The sequence below is a fragment of the Canis aureus genome, chromosome 24, assembly GCF_053574225.1.
Source record: "Canis aureus isolate CA01 chromosome 24, VMU_Caureus_v.1.0, whole genome shotgun sequence".
NCBI lineage: Eukaryota > Metazoa > Chordata > Mammalia > Carnivora > Canidae > Canis > Canis aureus.
Window position 1 is genome coordinate 38,938,676 of NC_135634.1, and position 23,314 is coordinate 38,961,989.

General features: G+C 40.6%; 1 long non-coding RNA gene across 23 annotated transcripts in view; it reads left to right on the forward strand.

Moving 5' to 3' along the window:
* The window catches only part of LOC144296108 (uncharacterized), a 63,571-nt gene that overhangs the window by 38,180 nt on the left and 2,077 nt on the right, over positions 1-23,314 (forward strand). For 18 of the 23 annotated variants that reach the window (XR_013363258.1, XR_013363260.1, XR_013363256.1 and 15 more), the window contains 5 exons: positions 2,134-2,456; positions 3,358-4,502; positions 5,419-5,803; positions 21,261-21,374; positions 21,734-22,545. This is a non-coding gene — a long non-coding RNA (uncharacterized LOC144296108). Of the gene's footprint in view, positions 1-2,133; positions 2,457-3,357; positions 4,503-4,804; positions 5,135-5,418; positions 5,804-6,327; positions 6,520-21,260; positions 21,375-21,733; positions 22,546-23,314 lie in introns of those variants that run through there. The other 5 variants (XR_013363259.1, XR_013363241.1, XR_013363255.1 and 2 more) reach the window with 5 other exon arrangements.

Here is a 23,314-nt window from a genome sequence, read left to right on the forward strand (position 1 = left end):
GAACCCAAAGGTACATGGACATATAAAGTGTTATTATCATGGTGAGAAATGTTTAATGTTTTTCTGTATATTTAATCTGTGAGCGCCAGGAGAGCCTCGAAAACACTTTACTTTTTTAATTTTTTTTAAAAGATTTTATTTATTTACTCATGAGAGACACAGAGAGAGAGGCAGAGACATAGGCAGAGGGAGAAGCAGGCTCCATGCAAGGAGCCTGATGTGGGACTTGATCCCAAGTCTCCAGGATCATGCCCTGGGCTGAAAGCGGCACTAAACCGCTGAGCCACCAGAGCTGCCTGAAAACACACTTTAAAATACTCAGCAGACCCTGTGCCCCATCCAGGAGCTTGAGGAACCAGCAATGGTACTTTGAAAATGGTGATCTCTTCTTGGATTTAATAGAATAAAGAAAAAGAAAAAAATATTCAAAATAGAATTGTCATCATTTGCTTTATTTAGCAATGTAGACTATACAGTGAGACAATTTTAATATTTTTATATACATTAGAAATTACTGTGATGTATTTTCTTCTCAAAGGAAAATGATAAACATTACAAGATTTTATTCTTAATGTATTTTAGTTAAGCACTTCTGATATAAAAAGGTTGGTTCTTTTTTTTTTTTTAAATTTTAACATTTTGTTGTTCCCCTTTATATACTGCTCTTCTTCCCTAATGTTAAATGATAGGATTTGGTCATTAAATAAATGATCACCTGCAGTCACTACTCCAAACGGATGGTGGATTTGGCAGTGAGCACCCAGGGGTTCTATTCTGTTTTTTAGTACAGGAACTTATTTGGCTGCTCAGAATGAAGGGCAAGCGAGGCTACAGATGGTGGGTAGGATGGGATCTGACTATAATCCCCAGTTAATCCCCGTATGGGCCAGCAATCAAACACAATTTTCTCAAAGTCAGTTCTGGAATATTCTCCCTGTTACCAGTCTCTCCCAGTTTTGAATCTATGATAATTTAAGCACAGAATGGTATCCTTTACATTTGAGATGAAAATACTGATAGGTGAAGAACCCAAAGCCACAACTAATTCAAGATGAGCAGATATACAGTTAGAATTAACCATATAGGTGATGGGCCCCTGTTCTACAGTTGAGCCCCCCAAATATGCTGCTTTTCTCACTTGTGGCTCTTTTCAACAGAGGATAGAAAAAAGTGGTTTCACTTAACATTTCTATTCCGCCTGCTGCACAAAGTGCCATGATGCATAGGTTCCTGGGGCTGGAACCAGTCGTTCTCCTTTTCTTTATTTTATTGAAGTATAGTTGACATACAAGATTATATTAGTTTCAGGTGTACAACAGAGTGATTTGACTATTCTATGCATTACACAATGCTCCCCACAGTAAGTGTAGTTACCATCTGGAACCACTCTTGAGAGATTGTCTACTCTATCTGCATCCACTCTTTAGGGCCTTGTTTCAGTTGAATTATCCTTAAGCCATGCCAGATGAAGGCAACTGAGCTCTAATTTTAAATACATTTTCACTGGGAAAAATGTTTATGACTTAGTATATAGCTACAGAAACAAGCATATTTTGAGAAACTTTCCAATGCCTATATTCTATTTCTCATGTTCTCCTTTAGGTTAAATTAGCAGGAAATAAGGGAAGGGATGCTGCAAATATAAGGGCAAAGAAAAAGGATAAAGTGTCCAATAACCCCAAGTGTCTTAACTAAGAAGCAGAGGCACAGTTAAATATGCCATGAAGTGTCACTCTCACCATTGAGAAAAAATGGTACAAACCATGGATCATCTAATGGGATGAGCTGTTTGTAGAAGCTTATCAAACTGGGGCGCCTGCATGGCTGAGTCGGTTACATGTTTGATTCTTGATTTTGGCTCAGATCATGATCTCAGGGTTGTGAACTTGAGCATGAATCAGGCTCCACACTGGGCATGGAGCCTGCTTAAGATTCTCTTTCTTTTTCTCTCGTCCTCTATAACAAATTAGAAAACTTATCAAACAATCTTGTTTACAAGTAAAGTACAAGGAAATCCAGCTCAAATTGGCTTACTGACAAAGAAATTCATTGACTCCCATTAACTGGAAGCCAAGACATATGACATATTTTGTGGTCTTAATCCATTGACTTTTGCTTCATTTCCTTTCTTAGCTCTGGATCTCCCCATGGGTCAGTGGCACCATCGGGCCGGTAGTGAACTGGATGCAGAAGTGCCAGACATACGATCCACGAAGAACATCACCATTGGATGACAATAAAATGCTTCCAGAAGCTCATTCTGAAGAGCGTGGGGATATCTATTCTCATGATTCATAGGCAAGAATTTTCATTTGCCTTATCACTGACAAGAGGAATGGATTTACCCTCCAGCCGGAGCTCTGTTTGGAAGGCCTAAGCTCTATTTGGAAGGCATGCTAGATAGACAATTGCCAATGTCCACCAACTCAATTTTTATCTGTTGAATTTTGCTGAGGGTGAGTACCATATTTTACCCATTCTTTATTTCTGGCATCTATTATAGTGGCTAGTAAATAGTAGCAGTTCAATAGATGCCTTTGAATAAGTAAATCAAATTAGTACCTAGAAGGTACTATTTTTGTCTGGTAGTTAAAAAAATAAAGTCTAAATAATCCCTGGTTTTCTGAAATTAAAAGCTAAGGTTTTTGTAGGAACATTCCATTTGGAGGGGACAGAGGAAGATACAATCATAAACCAGGACTCAAATTGCATAGGATTTTATAGTAGACCAGATGTCAACCATTTGAATGACATTTAGCTGTAAACAGACGTTAAGTGTTACATTTTCTTTTAATGAACAGTTTGTGTCCTGAATCAAATTAGCTTCTGAATTTCACGCAATGGAAGCTTCCAGACCTCTAGGCTGCATTAATAGAGTTAGAATTATTTTGCTTGAAGATGAGGAGGGATGGACTCATGGGTTGGCAATTTGCAGGTATCGCTAACAGATTTTGTGATTGCTGGGACTTACAGCTATAGTGCTCAACAGAAGTTCAGCAGAGAACAACTGGCACCAGCTTTTGGGAACTTCTCTGTTGATGTGAATTTTCTTCTGCTTCCCTAGCAGTTTACCCAGAACAATAAAATGTTACAAATTCCCAGAGTTGGAGAACTGGGAGTGACAGGGCACAGGCTCTCCACCCATGCTTTGTAACAACCTTTTGGTCCCTAATATGTCCACCCAACTGCTGTTTTTTAGGGTTATAGCCTCTGTCAGGGCATTGGGAATACCTTGAAATCTCATGCCAAACTCTTAAAAAGTAAACAATTCAACAGGTGGGTGTCTGTGGGAGGAGCCCTGGGCGGTCCATGGTAACAAAGTGAGCACTTCCTCATTATGGCTACTTCTTCATCCAGATTCAAAAGAAAACAAACAAGCCTGGCCTCCACCTCAGGGACTGCACACCTGCAAGATTGTTTACCGATTGAGCCACCCTTCTGAGCTGAGCCCAGAGGTTGCAAATTTGTTGAGCTGGCACAAGCTGTGTGGTTTTCTTTCTTTTTATAATATTTAGAGTTGAATGACTTAAGGTGAGGCACGTTCTTTTGTTCACTATAATCCTCATCACCTCCTATTTGACTTCATGCATTTACATTACCTGCTTGGGCCCCTGTAAGCATTGACTTTGCCACCCCAAACTAAGCCCCAGAAGGAAATAGACATAGAGGCTAAGTTTATTCAGGTTGAGTAGCAAAAACACAAAGAAAAACAGAGACTTTCCATCACCCAAGAATAAATATGATCTTTACCATTTTCAATTATCACATTCTGGTTCATTCCAGAACCAGCTTGAAACCAGGATTGGAACGACCTTCAGAGCTTGGTTATCCTTTACCCATCTAGAAAGAACTGTGACTTTGGATTGACTTGGAACTCCAAGGAGTTTCCTAGAACTTCTCTAAAGCCATGGTTCATCTTTTTAAAAAAAATATTTATTAATTTTAGAGAAAAAGAGAGAGCGAGTGAGCATGGTGGGGAGGGGAGAAGCAGAGGGAGAGGGAGAGGGAATCTCAAGCAGACTTCACACTGCATGTGGAGCCTGACGTGGGGCTTGATCTCATGACCCAGAGATCACAATAGCTGAAACCAAGAGTCACATGCTTAACCAACTGTGCCACCCAGGCGCCCCATAAAACTGTTTCATCTTAATAGTTTCTATTAGATGGCTTAATTTGGAAGAGAAGAATAGTGTTTTCTTTATGTGCACAAAGCACCATGGCATGAAGTGTAAGAAGCAGCCCCTTTGCTCAATTGTAAGTTGTTTCAATTATTAATTTTCTTTCCATATTTTCTATGTGGGTTGCTCTAGTGATTTGCCTTCTAATAGTCCTCCACATCTATTCCTACTATCTATATTATATTCATGCATCCACTCAACCAACGTTTGTTGAGCAACTACTATGTACTGGGCACTCCCGGAACCAGGGTCTACCAACAACCCTTGCCTAACAGATGGAAGCTAACTTTGCATGAGAAGCTCTGAAAAATGAGAACAGTTATGGTAAGTCAGTGATTTAAGGGAAACTTCATTCAGGTTATTTGCGAAGATAGAACATTTTAAGAGATATATCACAAATCCTTATACATATATGACATGTTAGCTATTCAGAGCGACTTAAATATGCACTTAAAATTTGTTTTTAAATTATTATAGATTCATAGGAAGTTGCAAAGACAGTACAGAGAATTCCTTTGTATGGGATCATCTGCTTTCCCTTCATGTTACATTTTATGCAATTATAGTACATATAGTACATAGCTAGTACAGTGTGTGTGTATATTTTTATGTCCTTTCATGTGTAGGTTTGTGAAATCACCATTGGGGTTCAGAGGCAGAACTATTCCAAAACCACAGAGATTTCCCTCTGGCTACCTGTTCCTCCTCCCACCATAATAAACCCTGCAACCATTAATCGGTTTTCTGTTTCTATCATTTTGCCATTTTGAAGACTTAGATAAGTGTGAACTTTTGAGATTGGCTTCTGGGACTCATCAAAATGCCCTTGAGCTGGGGCCAAGCTGTTGGTATATCGATAGCTCATTACTTTGTATCACTCACTGAGTAGTATCCCAGCTATGAATGCACCATGTTTATTGGCCATTTCAATTAAAGTTGCTAGGAACAATCCTGTACAGGTTTGTGTGCACATATATCCTAATTTCTTTGGGATAAATGCAATTGCTGGGTCATATGCTAAGTATATGTTTAGTTTTTTTTTTTTTAGAGAAACCACCCAACTGTTTTGCTGAGCGGCTGTGCCAGTTTGCTCTCCTAACAACATGCTAGGAAAAAAATAGAGCATCGATTCTTTAGGAAACTGATTCTTGATAAAGATTCTTCAAACGAGAAAAGCTAGTATGTCAATAGGTTTGTGATCATTCTGTCTCACCAAATTATGTTCTTCTTGCGAGGTAAGACTTCATAATTGATGGGGAAAACTGGAATCCTAGTATATGTCTTACTGAAGACCAGCAGACAGAGGCTAAGTTGGATGGACTGGGCAGAAGTGGGCAAAGCTGACCTCAGTTGCTGATCTCACTCTGTCAACGTGGACACAATTTGTGCTGGCATTCCAGATAATCAAGAGGCACTTGGCCATCAACGGGTGTTCTTTCAAGATGCTGAAACAATTTTTGAGTTTTATCTTCTTGCTTCGGCCACATCCCTAAGATGTAGGAGGCAGGTTCTTTCAGCCAGTTTTTTGAAGGAGAAAGTACAAGGATGCAAGGTCACGGCAATGAACCTCAAAGACAGCAGTCAAAGTCACAAAGTGATGGGATGGAAAAGATTTCTGGTTTCAGGTCAGTTCCATCACTTTTTAGCTGTTTAACTGGCCCATGTTACTTGACCCCTCTCAGCCTCAGCTTTCTTCTCTATATAATGGCCACACTAATGTCTACCTCATAGGATCCATGAAAATATTAAGTGCAATTGTGCAGGTAAATCAGTGGGCATAAAGTCCCACCAAACACAGCTACCATTCAGGGGGGAAATTTATTAAATTTGAGGCACTGTACTTAGTCCTTGTAGGTGCTTAAGAAACTCGACTGTGGGGCAGCCCCGGTGGCTCAACAGTTTAGTGCCGCCTTCGGCCCAGGGCTTGATCCTGGGACCCCGGGATCGAGTCCCACGTCGGGCTCCCTGCATGGAGCCTGCTTCTCCCTCTGCCTGTGTCTCTGCCTCTCTCTCTCTCCTCTCTGTGTTTCTCATGAATAAATAAATTTTTTTTTTTTAAAAAGAAAGAAACACAACTGTGTTCCCCTGCCTCTTTCTAATTTCTCTTTGTCTTCTTACTCCCCACCCTACCATTTTTTTCTCTCCAAAGCTGGAAATATTATGATGAGCCTATAACTTCATTCTTTCATCCAGTAAGTATTGAGTAGCTACCACGTGCCAGGCATGGTTCTAGGTTCTGAAGACACAACCCTGAACAAGACAAAATCTATGTTCTCATGGAGATTACATTCTAGTGAAGGGATGCTAAGAAGACACAGGCAGATACATTTATTGGATAATTTCAGATGGTTTGAAGTAAAAATTAAAATAATAAAATAGTAAGAATAACAACAACGAGGCAGTATAGAGACACAGAGATAGCCACAAAGGGGATGGGGAGAAACATGAAGGAAGTAGCAATGGCAAAATGTGGGAAAAGAGTTGGGGGCAGAGTGTATATAAGTGCAATGAACGGGATGTGCCTGAGGAGCAAAGAAGGTCAGGATTCCCAGCATTGAGCAAGTGGAGTGCAGGAGATGAAGACGAATAGACTGGGCTTCCTAGGACCAGTCAGGAAGTTGGGACTTCATCCTAAATGTGATGGAAGGGTTTTGAATGTTGCAATGGCGTAAGCTGATTTATACTTCATAAGGACTATGTATTCTGGTGTTTGCAAAGTGGCTCAGAGGGGTGCACACGGAGGAGTGAGTGAAGAGTCTGTTACAGGAGTCCTGGTGAGAGAGGCCGAGGGTTTTCGTGGTTGAGACAGAGAAAAGAGGAGGGAGTTGGGATAGGTTTTGGAGAAGAGCTGGTAAGACTGACTTGTCCAGAGCATGGACAGTGAAAGAAGGGATGGATCAGGGATGACTCCTAGGCTTTCGTCTGTTTTGTGGGACGTCCAGGGCTCTCTCCACTGTTCCCCAGTGTGTTTCGGGAGGGAGTAGCCTCTTGTCTCGCATAAGCTGAGCTCATTTGGGTCTGGACATGGGATTTTCAATGAGGAACGAGGCTGGGCTGTAGATTTGGTACATGCAGAACTAGAAAGACACGTTGATCACTTCCTGAATCCTTTAGGTGGTGTCCTTTCTGTGTACAGGTGGTGGGTTACTTGGTATCTTTTGCCTCAGTTATCCTGCAGCTATGCCCCCACCTCCCTGGCTCCCACTTTGTGACTTCCTGTGTCCCTGGGCAGAACAGGGACCCCCATTCAGGGCAGGGCAAGCTTAGCAGACTTGGCTTGGACCCTGCTGGATGGGTCCCGCCCTTCACGCGTGGCCTCCTGGCTGGGTGAATTGAAAATGCCTTCCTGGCTTCTTGCTTCCTGCGCGATTGTCAGAACTGACTTCATGTGAGAGGCAGCAAAGAGCCAAGGCAAACTCGACCTGGAATCTAGAGTCCAGCCACCCAAGTTCTTTCCCACCTGGATTCTGACATTGGAACAAGTTTCTTCACTTCTCTGTGCCTCAGTTTCCTTATCTCCAGGAAGAGGATAGTGATGGTGCTTATTTCAAACGGTTATGGTGAGAAGTCGATGAAATATTGCATGAAAAGTGCTTCCAAGTGTGACTGGCATTTGATGACGGGACCTAAAAATAGCACTTGATAAGAGGCACTTGATGGTGAAAAAATGATGTCTAGGAAAAGTGCATTAAGAGCATTAAAAAGTTAGCTATTGTTTCTAATTTTATTGCATCTTCCATTAGCCTTGTTGATTCTGTTTTCCAAAGTAATTACAGTGTTAGCATGTGACTCTCTGGGATTCAGATGAGAGGATCACCTACTCAGATGCCCACAGGGGTGAGGCAGGTAACACAGATGAGGGGAGCGGGCCGGGGAGGAGCCAGAGAGCATGCAGTCTGATCTGCCCAAACAGGTTGCCACGGCTTGGCCACAGCGACTACTTCCATGCCAGTGGTGTCACATGCAAATTCTTCAAGCGAAGCTGGAAAGCCGGACTTCTTAGATAATATTTCTGGGCTTATAAATATTGGCAGTGAAACTGAAGATTTTCCAACTGCCTTGCCGGCTAAAAGAATACATGTTTTGTGTGTGTGTGGGGGGGGTGGGAGGGGGGGAGTAGATTTGGCCCATGGGCCACGAGTTTAGAGACTTTGATCCAGGTTACTGCAGATTAGTTGTGATCTCAGCTACAAATGGGATCCAGGAAAGGTACATTTATGAGGGGACGTTGGAAGCATGAGAGGCCAGGGTCAGCCAGGTGAACGATGCTCAGAAGCTCCCGTGGGCCTAGGAGACAGGTTGGGTGAGTGATGGAAGAGGATGCTGAAGAGATGAAGCACGTGACCCAAGGTGACCTGGGCATACTCCAGAACCTAAGGTAGGGCTGGTCTCAATGCCACAGATGTCTGTGCTTTGAATATACAGGTTGTTTTTACTTCCTTGGCAGTCAGGTTACACAGAGGTGGTATTGTTCAATTCCCACTGTTTCCTGGACCCGAGCTGCACCTGCTGTGCTTGGATATGGCATCATCCACAGTTAGGCAACTGCTTGCCTTTGTCTTGAGGCTCCTGTGGACCTTCTGTGATGCTGGCATTTTGGGGAAAGCATGAACAGGAAGACTGCTAGCCTTAGGTCACGTATGCCAGCATTCTCAACTGAGCTATAGAACAGGTGCAGAGATGGTGTGGAGCTTAGTTTCAGGGACTGGGACGATCACACAGTTGGTTATTGTTTTTATAATTCAAAAATGCTGACTTAAGGGTTTATGATATATTTTTTAAAGATTTTATTTATTTATGAAAGAAAGAGAGAGAGAGGCAGAGACACAGGCAGAAGGAGAAGCAGGCTTCCTGTGGGAAGCCTGATGGGGGACTCAATCCCGGGACCCGGAGACCATGCTCTGAGCTGAAGGCAGACGCTCAACCTACTGAACCACCCAGGTGTCCTGAGGCTTTATGGTATGTAAGGAATGCTTTTCCATCCACAGGCAGAGAAAAGCAAAGGACATAATTGGGGGGAAAAATAAAACCTTAATAATTACTACTCATTTACAAAATGAGACTCCAGCACTTAATGTCATTTAAAGGTTACAGGACAATATTGGTTCACCAGTGGTTCCTAACAGGGGCAACTTTGCTCCCCAAAGAACATTTAACAATAGCTGGAGACATTTTTTTTTTTCTCGCACAAGAATGAGAGCAAGAGACAGCAGGGCTGGGGAGGGACACAGAGAGAGAATCATCAAGTAGACTCCTTGCTAAGCATGGAGCCTGACCCGGGGCTCGATCTATAACGACCCATGAGATCATGACCTGGGCCGAAACCAAGAGTCAGAAGCTCAATCGACTGAGCCATCCAGGCATCCCGCTGGAGACATTTTTGGTTGTCACAAGTGAGGGTGGCATTTGCTAGTATCTAGTGGATTGAGGCTAGGGATGCTTCAGAACATCCTACTGTGCGCAGAATAGTCCACCCACACCAAAGAATTGTAGAGCCCAACATGTCAATAGTGTCCAGGCTGAGAAATCTGCAATAGTTTGAACGAAAACAGTTCATAGGAGTATTAATGTAAGAAAGTAACTCTAGACATGAAATTAGGAGCCTGAATTAAAGGCTGCCATGCACTGGGTTATAGGCATGCATATGTGTGATCACAGCACATTGCTTTCTTCCTGAACTCTTAGCTAGATCAATCAAACTGATTATGTACGTATATATATGAAGCAACCTGCCTTCTCTTGTAACAAGAAACTTTTCACTATAAAGGAATTTAAATCTGTACATGGAAGCTCCCCATAGACAGATGTGATGATATCCAGGGCAATAACCATACAAACAGCCTGAAGGTGCAGCCTGAAGAACAAAATCTAGGGTCCTTCATCCTTCCAAATGGACGTACTGGTTGTGTCTTCTCCACCAACTGCTCCCAGGAGGTGATAGAGTTGATCCACTCTTTTTTTTTTTTTTTTAAAGATTTATTTATTTATTCATGAGAGAGAGAGAGAGTGAGATAGGAGGAGGGAGAAGCAAGCTCCATGCAGGAAGCCCGACTCAGGACTCGATCCTGGGACTCCAGGTTCTTGCCTTGGGCCAAAGGCAGGCGCTAAAGCCAAAGGCAGGCGCTAAACCGCTGAGCCACCCAGGGGCTCCCGATCCACTTTGACATCTTGCTCTACTGACAGATGCTTTCAATGTAAAGGAGACTCAAAGGCAGGTAAATAGAGGCTGAGACGTTTACACAACAAACATGCCATGGACTCATCACCCACGTCAAGCACAGTGTTTACTAGGTGGCACCCCTGGATCAAAGATGCAAATTATCATTTCCAAAGGAGAGGCCCTACCCTGAAGTTCAGACTGAGCTGTTGAAGACAGAGGGCAACATAGGGTGGCCAGGGAGGGCTGGGGCATTGAGAGGAAATGCTGAGTTTTGTGAAATGTCTGCTACAGACTGGAATCGAGATTGGTGTGTTTGATTTCTTTCTTCTTCTGCAAGGATAGCTTTGGTTTCTGCAATATTCTTGAAGAAATAAAGCATCTCAGTTTCACCGCAGAGGCAGGGGTGGGGTCTGGCATTTGGAATGAAATGTGCACATGACCTGTTAAACTAGGTAGACTTTTAGAAACAACCTCATTATGCAACCTGGAAGTCCTATCGCCCAGACAAACCAAACAGAAACCAAAACCAAACTGGCATGTTTACATGGGGTCATTAAAAAGTCTTATTAATTACGCTTAAGTGATGTACACATCCTTTTATTTATTTATTTTTCCAGGTTGATGAACCTTTCTCCTAGTTCCCATTGTTAGGCTTCTCTTTCCTTTGGCCTTAGACAAAAATATACAGAGTTTACATTTACTGAGTATTTACCAGATATTGTTAAAAGCACTTCATGAGGAACTACTGATTTACCTCTCGCTTGTGAAGTACATATTATTATCTAGTTTCCAAATAAGGAAACTGAGGCTCAGGGAAGTTAAATAATTTGTTAAAAATAATTTAGCTAATAATGAGAAACTGACATTTCAATCTAGGTTGTCTGGCTTCAGAATTTGGAACATAAATGTTACTTGTTGTTGTCTGAAATTAGGATTTAGAATTTTTCTAAGCCACAGGAGTCAGTTTTGCCAGGGAACTTTTGAGAAAATTGATAACTTGTTTTTTTCTGAGATGTCTTTGAATTCTCTTTACTGTCCATGGAGGAATGGAGTCCTTAATAGTTTCCAGATTTAGAGGCTTTTTAGGTGGCCATAGATAAGAAAACAGACTATGTTAGACAGGAATGGTTTGAATTCTATTTAAGCTGAATGACACTGGATAAGTTACTTACCTTCTCTGAGCCTTGGGTTCCTCATTAGTAAAGTAGATAATAAGATACATTTGAGTCCTAAGGATGAAATGATATAATTCAGGTAAATGCCTAAGGCAGTGCTTGGCACCTAGAAAGCGCCTAATAAATGTTAGTTCTTGTTTTTGCAGGGAGCCTAATGGCGGAATTATAGAATGTGAGTGGATTAGCAAGCAAACCTCAGATGAACATTTTAAAACTGTCAGATTAAATTCTGGCTCTACTACCAAAAATACAATGACCCTTGGATGATTATTTGACTTTTTGGAAACCTTAATTTATAAAGGACAGGTATTGAGTATTGTATGAACCCACAATATATGGCTATCTCTACCACTTACTAGATGGCACATTTCTACTTAAAAACAAAAACAAAAACAAAAACAGTACTAGTCAAGGGAGGGGCACCTGGGTGGCTCAGCTGGTTAAGCCACCCCTTTGATCTTGGCTCAGGTCATGAGATGGAGCCCCAGATTGGGCTCGCCCTCAGCAGGGAGTCTGCTTCTCTCTCTCTTTCTCTGCCCCTCCCCCTGCTCACGTGCCCTCTTTCTCTAAAATAAATAAATAAATCTTTAAAAAAAAAAATACTAGCCAAAACAAAACCCAGGAAGAATCAGCTAAAGGTAAAACACCCAATGTGTCAATATTTCAATAGGTGGCAAACAGCTTTTGGTATCTTGGTGCCAAGAAACAGAATTACACAAGGAAGATGATGGGATTTATAAAGCTGGAAGAGGCTTTGGGGGATTACTTCTTACACCAACATAGTTAAAGGTGGTTCAAAATTTCACGCATGAGGCATGGCGTGAAAACTGAAGACTAGGGTGGCAAGGTGTGTCTCAGGTAACTTGAAAGCAGTGATAGTTTTCTCCTTGCAAAGTCTTCACAGAAGATGATTAGGGTCCTTTCCAATTCTGGGATTTGGTTGGAGTCTCACTCTTTCCCGCGGAATAAGATCCTTTTAAAATTAGGAAGGATCGCCCCCTAGAGGTCAAACTGAAGACAGACTGCAAAGTGGATTTGATTTCTGCAGGTGAGGACTTGAGAACTGAAAAGAAGTCTTCATTTGGGAGGAGAGGAGATGTTTTTAAATTTTGCAGAGGGCAAGGGATTTTACCGATGGGACTAATTAGCATGGTGCAGGTAATTAGGTAATCCAGCTCACTTCCCTTCTGATGCTTCCCCATTATAGTAATTAAATAAAACAACAAATATTTAATGACAAATCCCTCTTATAGCAGCAAGTTCAAGTGCAGTTAATAAAAACCCAGACAGCTCACCAGCAACGAACAGGTGGCGCATTTCCCTTCATTTGCCCCCACAAGAGTGATTGCTTTAACTATGGATTCATAATTTGGTTAGTTTGTCAAGACTGGACAAAAGGTATTAAAATGCCAGGTCCACTAACTTTGGCTTGTGCTCTTCTTAATATTGTCAGTTTATGAATGTCCTGAAATAAATGAATGAAGTGCAAAGAGTTAAGGGTGAGAAGAACATGGTCACAGCTGTGGGTGCTTGGGTGGAGCGCAGGAAGAATCCTTTTGAAAATACAATTGCAGTGACAATTAATAAAATATATTTATGAATGTTTGAACGGAGTTAAAACTGGCATCCAAATTTAAGCAGAATATTTTCATTCAAAATTTGCTTCCTTGTGAAGATGGCACTCACTCACTGAAGATGCTTGAATCGATCCACTTGGATCACTGACGATCCAATGCATTCATTTCAATATTAATAACTTTTAAGAGCTGGAAAGTCAGAGCAGTACAATTTACATCTAGTGAACAAGCCAATAATCAAATGTTGAAGTCATTTAATCTTTTAATATATGTGAACCTTTAATAAATTTGTAATAGATATGTAATGAAGCTTTGTAGTTAGTGTCACTTCTCTACTATTTACTGTCAATATGTTTAGAAAACTGCAAAAAATAGTGCCATTCAAGAAATGAATGGAAAACAAATGGATTCAAGAAAAGGAAAAAAAATTACCTTTCTTTTTAAGATGTTATGTTTTGGAATAGCTTTTTGGTTCCTCATTGAAAGTGAGCTGAAAGCTGATTGGATCTTAGTTGGCTGCTCTTTCCAGACCATCAATTTTAGGAGTCAGGCATAAAATTAGTAAGCAAGAGTTAGAGCATGAGTGAAGTACAACTCTGAGACTCTAAAAGCAGGATGTGAGGTTGACTTGAAAGATACAGCTTTTAAAACTCAGGATACAGATGTAGATAACCAGGAAGAAAAGAATATTCTCTGGCTAAACACAGAAATACTGGACCACTGACTTACATTGAACAAGATGCACAGAGAAGTACTTTTTGCATCAAGGATCTGAACTGTGTGTAGTTTTAAGGAACTAATTATTATTGCAACTGAAGTAACATGTTGACATATATTTCCCCCTCATTATATTCCTTATAAGGCCAGGTAAACAAAGGAAAGTATCGTTCAAAAATAATCTGAAATTGTCTCTGTTGATCTTTTTTTTTTTTTTTTTTTTTTTGTCTCTGTTGATCTTAAAGAATGTTGAATGGAACGATTATCAACCTGAAATTTCAAACATTATCCTTTGGGGATGAAATCGCTTAGGATTTGCTAGGCATTTGAAGTTATGAAAAACATGATGGGTTGGTTGTGTTGTGATGTTGTCTTTTAGAAAAAGGAAAATAGTTATAAATTTAGTATTTAGTACTTATGAAAGGACTGACAAATTGAGCCTAACAAGCAAATGCATACATACATACACATCACCCTGCATGTGACACATGGCACTATTTTTGCTCTAAGACTACTCAACTAACCTAGGTAGCATGGTAACATCGCTTGACCAATCAAATAATGGTTTAAGACAAAAAATGCATGATGTCATACACATGCAACCCCCAAACTTAAAAAATATCTTTTATTTTATTATATAGGCTCTACCCACAGAAGTGTAAGGTTCAGAACTCAATTAGAGTGGAGTACATTCTTATGACTAAGGTAATTCTCTCTCCTAATGGACAGTAGCATCTGCATCAATCCAGAATGTTTCATGTTGCAAAGACCTTTATGTCACAGGGCAGACCAGGGCCATACCCCAGTCTGATCAAGTTTGAGTTCCTGGCTTCTAGCATCCGATGTAGTTGTCAACTAGCTGCATATTTTCCTGAGATTTGCCTTCTACTGCAATTTGGCTGGCAAATTATTTTCTTGTGACTGTGTTTTTGGAGGATGCCCACAAGAATAACCTGACAGTTTTGACTTGAGAAGCACCTGGGGTTGTCTTCAGGATCTGAGGAATGAATGCAGGTGCCTCAGTATGGGTTAATGGGTTAACTTTGCCCAGAACAGCTCTTCAAATGTGGTGGTCCGATCACAAATTGATAGTCACTTGGTAGGCCGGACTAAGAACACACGTGGAAACCCAATGGCATTTGGCCCTGACCGGCAACTAGAGAAAAATATATAGCTATATAGGTATGTATAATTCAGTATATATAATTCTATTTTACTTTATTTTAGTTTTGGCAAAACGGAGAAATGAGGAAAGCATTTTATATTTCTCCTGAGTGCTTAACAGCCTATTGGTATTTGCTCAGTGGCAGTGGGGTGAGGGTAGAAGGTTAAGAAGGAGCAGTTATTGTGGGCTCAAGGAATCAAGAAGTCTGGAAAACTTCAACTTTTGTATGGAAGTGAGGAGAATTGGCATGAATGTTTTCTAGTGTACTGACTTTTTTTTATAGAAACTTTTTTATTGGTCCAGTAAAAGAGGATTGCCCACTGATTGCCCTGAAGCTAAAGTGTTATGCCAGCACATTTGTCTTTTAATAGTACTATGATATTGACATAAACAAGTGTGAATGTGCATGCACAAAAGAAAGTAACAAAGAGAAAAAGTGTATTAGTATTCGGAGAATGACATAATTTTCTTTTTTTCTGGAAAAGAGTCCCCTTAGAAATCCTCTGTAAGTTTTAGAAAAGATGGTCAGTTGATTGTGAATTGTTTGTTTTCAAGTAAAGAGTTCATTCTTTTGTTTGTTTCAAGTTTTTATATAGGTTCTAGTTCATTAATGGGCACCTGGGTGACTTGGTCGGTTAAGAGTCTGACTCTTGATTTCGGCTCAGGTCATGATATGAGTCATGAGATTGAGCCCTGTGTCAGACTCTGTGCTAGGTGTAGAGCCTACTTAAGGTTCTCTCTATGTCTCCCTCTATCCCCCACCCCTCACACGTGCTCTTTCTCTCAAAAAAATTCTAGTTGGTTATAAAAGAGTTCATTTCTGTTGGCAACGTGAGACTCAGACCCTAACTTCAGTATTCCATGAGTATTAAGGCTAATCACTTGGCGAAAGAATGAGACTCTAATTTGATACCCATCTCACACCCTTGCAAAGGTCTTTCCTCCCTCTCTCCGCTTTCAGGAATCAGAGATCAACAAAGTCTACTTGCTTCTTTTCATTCGGGCAAGATTTATCTAGAGAGAAGCTTTTCAAAAGAAGACATGAATCCCTCTCTTTACTCTCTTGTTATCCTGACCCCCATGGTTGTGCCTGGCTCCTTTTGCAATAGAGTATAATGATTGGAAGCTGCCTTCTAACTGAAGTGCAAAGCAGCAAGAAATGGTTACTGATGTGGTCAGAGATGTTCCTAGAAATCTATTAGCATTCCTATCAACTATCTCATATTTTCAGATATTTATAACTTGAGAGCAAAATGATTCATAGGCTCTATAACACGTTTAAAGAAGGTGGAAGAACTCAGGCATTATTTCAGTGGCTGAAAATACGCAGAACATTTTTTTGGTAAATCAAGGATGCAATTAGCAAAGATTGGCTAATCTTTCAAACTTTGTATTTTGAGAGTGAATTAGTTAAGTCAGTAAACACAAATTCATTGAATGTGGATGACGTTAAGAACTGATAAATAGATGCCATGAACAATAGATACAAAAGGATATAACATGGCAGTTATATGATTTTAGTGCTTATCTGCTATTCTTAGAAGATAAGCTTGGGTATGAATAAATATATAAATATATATGTAGACATTCCATGACTTATGATGGTCAGATTTACAATTTTTTCAAAGTTACAATGATAGAAACCGTACACATTCACTAGAAAGTGTAGTTTATATTTTGAATTTTGATCTTTGATATGTGATGATTCTTGTGTTGCTACCAGTTGCCGGTCCCACTCAGCCATATGACCACAAAGGTCAGCAACTAAAACACTTCCAGCCATTCTGTACCCCTACCACCAGTCTGTTTTTCACTTTCAATACTTGTTCAATAAATTACATGAGATATTCAACCCTTTGTTATAAAGTAGCCTTTGTGTTAGATGATTTTGCCCAAGTGTAGGCTAATGTGAGTGTTCTGCGCACGTTAAGATCATCTACACTAAGTTATGATGTTTGGTAGGTTAGGCGTATAAACGCATTTTCCACTTAGGACAGTTTCCATTTATGATGGGTTTATCTGGACTTAACCTCATCGTAAGTTCAGGAGTTCTGTATACATGTTTATATAGTCTACCTCCAGACCATTGTGAAGCATATCTGTAGATATAAAATATGCTAATATTTTTTGATACATGGCTGCACAATGTATTATGATGAATGAAAATACATGCTTTTTCAAATCTGCAAAGGGATTAAAGGTTAAAGTAGAATAGAACATAAAACTATTCTCTGTTCATAAATTAGGTCTGAGTCTTCTAAGGCCACCAAAGCATTTTGTGAATCAAAATCAAGGAATTTAAAGGACTTTTAAATAGCGTTTAAAGTTCCTAGACAGAGGAGCAGAGAATGGAAGAGTCAGGCTTTTTGCTGTGAGAGTTCTATAGAATTTCTGAATCCCAACTGACAATGGTTATTGTAGTTAGTTTAGGGACAGACTTTTTAGTCCTGATGACGATTAGATATTACACTGATTACAGAAAATTAAAAACAGTGATTGAAAAGCCTGCATCATATTCTTTCTCCCTGTTATTTTAAGTAGGAATGTATAAAAACCTGCCCAAAGCCACTGGTAGCAGAAAAGTAGGGTGAATATAATAGATCATACTGGGGGTCTGCTGAGACATTTTTGCATTCCTTTTTACTGCTTTGAATCCACTTCTTTGTCACTCTGCTTGTTCTCCAACAGTCTATGATTCTTTCAGAGGTCTGCCCTTGGGCTACCGGATGCCTTTGCCTATGCACAGAATTTCTACTCTCTGACTGACAGGTGCAGGAGTACGGAGGTCCCAACTCCGCGCTTCAAATGGGAACCACTCTGAGGTGCAGATGACCCTCCAGAGCAAGCCAGCAGGGTCAGGCTGATGCCATGTCTCTGGACTCTGCCTGGGATTGTACCTGGCTGGGCTTCCTCCTTTCTCTTAACCACATTCCCCACATCCTCAATCAATTCCTTGCACATGAATCCTTGTTTCAAGGTCAGCTTCTGGGAACCAGAGCTGAGACCACGAAGGAACAAAGGGAAAGAGATGAACGGATTTACAAAATTGCATGGTTTCTCGGAGTGTGCTTGTTTTGGACATTTGTTAACATTTTATTAAGTCATCATGTGACTGCAGTAAGGGAAATTGTTTCAAAAGGAAATCACAGTTTAGTGGCTCTGTTTCCTATCTATGGCTCTGCTTGTTATCACTAGGAACTTTACATATATGATTGTTAATAAACATAGTGGAGAAATTTGGCTATTTTAGTGTCAAATGAAAGAAATATTATTTAACCTGGCCAAAAAGAGAATATATTATCTGCCCACATATCTGAGAAGTCAAGCAGTGGCATTTTAGGGACAGTGAAATCCAGATGCTAAACATCATTAATTATGTTTGTCTCAGTTCCTGGTTCTCCATGTTTGCTTTATTCTTGGGCAGGTTCTCCCTTGTAGTGACAAAGATGGCATCACGCCAGCTTAGCACCTTCTGGGAAAACACTTCATCTTTCCCAGTTCTAATCTACCATTCTAATAAAGATGTTCTTTGCAATTTCTTGGGTCACTGGCCCATCCCTGAACCTGTAGTTGTGGCCTAGAAAATGGAATGCACCTTTTGGCTAATTTGAATCACATGTTCATTTCTAGAGCCTGGGGGATGGTTGAGGATGGGATCAACTCATCGAATCATGTGGCCTAGGAGTTGGGAAGGGACAGGTTCCTGAAAGAAGACCAGGTGCTGACTTCCAAAATGGGGCTGGATGTCGGCCAGGCTAAAACAATAGATGTCTCCTACCACCTGATAAAATCTAATGGGCTTTTGAACCTGTTTTTTTTGGAAGAGGGAACAATAAAATGTGCCTTACTTTACTATACAGGATTCAATTCAATCCCTAGAATAAACATTAAAAGCTATAAAGGATTTGCAAAGGTGGGGTAAGATTCTAAGTTGTCTTTCTCAGGTCTGTGACTAAGGGACTATGGAGGGAGATAAATCATACCCAATTTTCTTTATCGTACCAGATATTAACTCCAATATGATTTTCAAGGAGTTTGGAGACTATTTTTTTGAGTCTTGCAAAAGGTCAGGCTCTGACCATATGCTGATGACCCTCGCTGGAAGTTTCTATAACTTCTTGAAAAACTTGAGTGCTTTAGACAGTTATCAGTCCCTACCATACCAGCCAAGGAATGCCGCATCTGAGAGCTTTCAGACTTTGGCAAAAAGTTACCAAAGGGTTCATGGCAGAGCAAGTACCTTAGCTCTCACTTACTCTCTTTGATAAGAGTTTAATTTTCAGCAGATAATCTGCAGAGTGGATAATTTGCTGGGAGATAATGAGAGTAGACACTGTTACTTGGAGAATTGCTCTTGCACGAATTGACTTACTTTTTAATAGTGGGTCTTTTCTTTCTACGGAGCGCCACATTATGGGAGGACATGGAGAATTTAATTAAGTTAAACAATAAACTCTTTAAATTACTTTTAATTTCCAAGAGATTCAACAATTCTATTAGTCGAGGTATAAATGAGTAAATAAAACCTTGGAACAATTGGAAAAGACTTCTACAAAGGCAAAGATTAGAAAAGACTTAGTACCCTGGAGCATAAGTAATATAATTAAATGCAGCATTTAAAAAAAAGCAGTTGTCTTCTACAGCGGAAGAAAGCACCAAGGCAGTGGCCTGGTTTCCTCAAAACTTTCAGACCCTGAGTGCATTAGCAGGATTTGCATAATTGTTCTATTTCTTACACTCCGTAAAATTCAGAAAACATAGCAGATCATTTCTCTTTCTAACATATAAAAACACTTTGAAAAGGCCAATTCTTTTCTTAAAATGATATTTATATGTCTCAACCTAGAGTGAAGGTAGAAAGGAGACACACACTCCTAGTGCTGTGGGAGACAGTGGAATATAATCAGAGTTAATGGCTATCATTTATTAGGGCTTATAAGTGCCAGACAGTGTGCTAAGGACATTTCCTGCATTTTCCTCTTTAAAATCTGTACAACCTTGAGAGATGGGTATTTGTGTCCTTCTAAAATTCCTATGTGGAAGTCCTAACACGCAGTGCCCAAGATTGTGATTGTATTCGGAAATAAGTCATCGCAGATGTCATTAGTTAAGATGAGGTCATGCTGGAGTAGGGTGGGTCCCTAATCCAATATGACTAGTGTGCTTATAAAAAGGGGAAAATTTAAATGCAGACATCTGTGGAGGGAGATGGAGATGAAGGCAGAGATCCACAAGCCAAGGAATGTCAAAGATTGACGGCAAACCACCAGGAGCTAGGAGACAGGCATGGAACTGACTGTCCCTCACAGGCCTCAGAAGGAACCAATGCTGCTGACACCTCGATCAGGGACTTGAGGCCCCCAGATCTGTGAGACAATAAATCCCTATCACTAAGCCACCCTGTGTGTGGTGTTTTGTTATAGCAGCCCCAACAAACTAAGTCAGTAAATTATGCTCCCCGTTTTATAGATGAAGATTCTGGGGCTCAGAGGAATAAATGTGCCCAAAGTCCAACAGCCAGCGAGTGGCAGAGCAGGGGCTGGATCTAGGCTGTTCCAATACTGTGTTTTTAAACTCCTCCAGTGTTTTCCAAAAACTGGTTCAAGGGCCACTTGCGATGGTTGTTAAAAGTGCAGATTGGGGGTTTTTACCCCAGACTCACTGATATGAAACTGGAGGAAATGGGGCAATATGAAATCTAAATAAACACCCTTCTTACTGATTTTGCTTCTGCAATTAGAATCCTCCAACCTCTTCGCTATGATCTACTGAATTGGGGTGATGGAAGTCCTGAGGGATGCTGATTTGTCAATTAAATGTTGGGCAAGTTTTTACCTGGACGTAAGATTCAGTTTTTTTTTTTTTTTTTAATGAGGACAATACAAAGTCCCTTGAAAAGGAAAGTTAAAGAATCGTAAAGGGTTTTTAGAAAGGTAAGCTAATGTTACAGGGTGTCTTCATTCAGGTCATCTGAGTGAGGGACATGGAGGACGATGTTACTTCAGTGCAAATCCTCCTCATTTGTCTCGAAAGAGTTAAAGCTGAGTTATCAGTGGTTATACTTCAGAACAATTTGGTTCTGTTTTATCAAAGTCAATGCTTTGCCTCACTGCATGGTGAGAAATTCCTCTTCTCTTTGCACACCATCAGGTACTGTGCTTCTCAGCAAGTTGTTCAGATTGTCTGAGTTTAAGGTGAACCTGGAAAAGCAGAGGGTCATTTGCTTGATTATATTGTTATTTACTCCTTCATACATAGAATAATTAATGCTTCTTGTTTTTTTTTTAGATGAATGCACTTTCTCTTTGCGTAGAGAAGAATGAGGGTAGGCCAAGGCCTCCAGGAGTGGGGGGCTGCCAGTCATTGATGTGGACTCTCATATTGTTGCAGGCACTGTAGATGGTGAGGTTATATTATTATATTATTATTTCTGTCCTAGAGAGTCTCAGGATCCTTCCTTACCCAGATTCACTGACACATGTACGTTGGTTGTGTCAGTTCATTATTGCTGCTTAACAAAACACAACAAGGGATCCCTGGGTGGTGCAGCGGTTTAGCGCCTGCCTTTGGCCCAGGGTGCGATCCTGGAGACCCGGGATCGAATCCCATGTCGGGCTCCCGGTGCATGGAGCCTGCTTCTCCCTCTGCCTGTGTCTCTGCCTCTCTCTCTCTCTCTCTGTGACTATCATAAATAAATAAAAATTAAAAAAAAAACAACAAAATGTAGTTGCTTAAAAGCAATGACCTCTTATTTTTTTTAGGTTTCTAGGGGCTGGCTGTGCAGATCCTCTGTTGGTTTTGTCTGAGCTCATTCATGCGATGGCATTCAGCTAGAAGGGAACTGGGCTCAAAGTCCAAGATGGCCTTACTCACATACCTGGCATTTGGATCTGGCCATGGGCTGCGGTGCCTTCATTCTCCTCCATGGTCTCTCATCCTCCACTACAGCTACACTAGCTTCCTCATATGGCAATTTCAGGAGAGTTTTCCAAAAGGCCAAATGTGGAAACTGCAAAGCCTTTCGACGTCTAGGGGCTGGGACTTGCATAAAGTCACCGTCAGCAAATTCCATTGGTTAAAGCAAATCACAAGACCAGCTTCAGCTCAGGAGGTGGAAAGATAGACTCCAGTTCTGGGTGAGAATCAGTGTGGGATGGGAGGAATTTCTGGCCTTTAAACGGTCTACCACAATGACAATATAAGAGGTTGCCTTTATTGTTTAGGTGATTTGGGTACTTTAATTCCAAAGACCATTGCTAGAACTGTGTGAAAGGTCTACTTGTAACAACAACAACAAAATTCAAATTTCAGTGGAATCTACTTTTAGCAATAACTAGTTAAGCTTCTTCATAGAGCAAGTTAAAGAGCATTCACAGATTATTGGATTGAAAGAACATGTTGCGTATCACCTTTAGGCAGAGGTGAAAGATAAAAGTGTACTTTCAGTTAAACATCGGCCTTCGGCTCAGGTCATGGTCTCAGGCTCCTGGAATGGAGTCCCGGGTCCAGCTCCCTGCTCAGCAGGGTGTCTGCTTCTCCCTCTCCCTCTGTTCCTCTCCCCTGCTTGTGCTCTTTCTCTCTCTCGAATAAAAATAAAATCTTAAAAAAAAGGTGTACTTTCTTTTGCAGACTCTTCATACCTGATGTAATTTAGGAAAGTCCTACTCAATATGTGGCCTATGTACTAGAAGCATCAGTGTCACTTGAGAAATTGCTAGAAGTGTACATTTTTAGGCTCTACCCAAGACCTACTGAATTAGAATCTCTAGGGTGGGGCCCAGGAATCTGGACTTTTAACAAACTCTTCGGTGATTCTGATGCTCGCTAAAATTGAGAAGTACAGATCTAAGATCAGACCTCTTCTTAGATAAAAGCACTAGATTAGTGATACTTTTCTCAAATCTGTTCCCTTTTCCATAGATTCAGAGTTAATCCAGTGACCTATAGGAATGAATTAATTTAACAAAATCATCTAGTCTCTCGAAAGGTTTGAATCCAAGGAACCATTGGAAATGATTCTTAATTAATATTTTTCTGCTTCTATATATATACTTGAGAAATCAGTAATCAGAGATGGCATATTGTTTGTACTGATTCGGGATGAGAGGCATTGCACAGGATTGTTCCAAGAGGGCACTTTATAAACAACTGAGCACATTGAGCTTTGGGAACATATGCAGAGCTCATTTTGCTTAAAGGCAAAACAAATATAACCTGGCAAGGCCCAACCAAATAGCATTATGCTTTCGAAAGGAACTTAAATGGCAGACAGCTGTTTGTATTCATTTTATAAAGGAGGGATTTAGGCTTACTCACAAAAGTAAACATGGTATTATTATTCA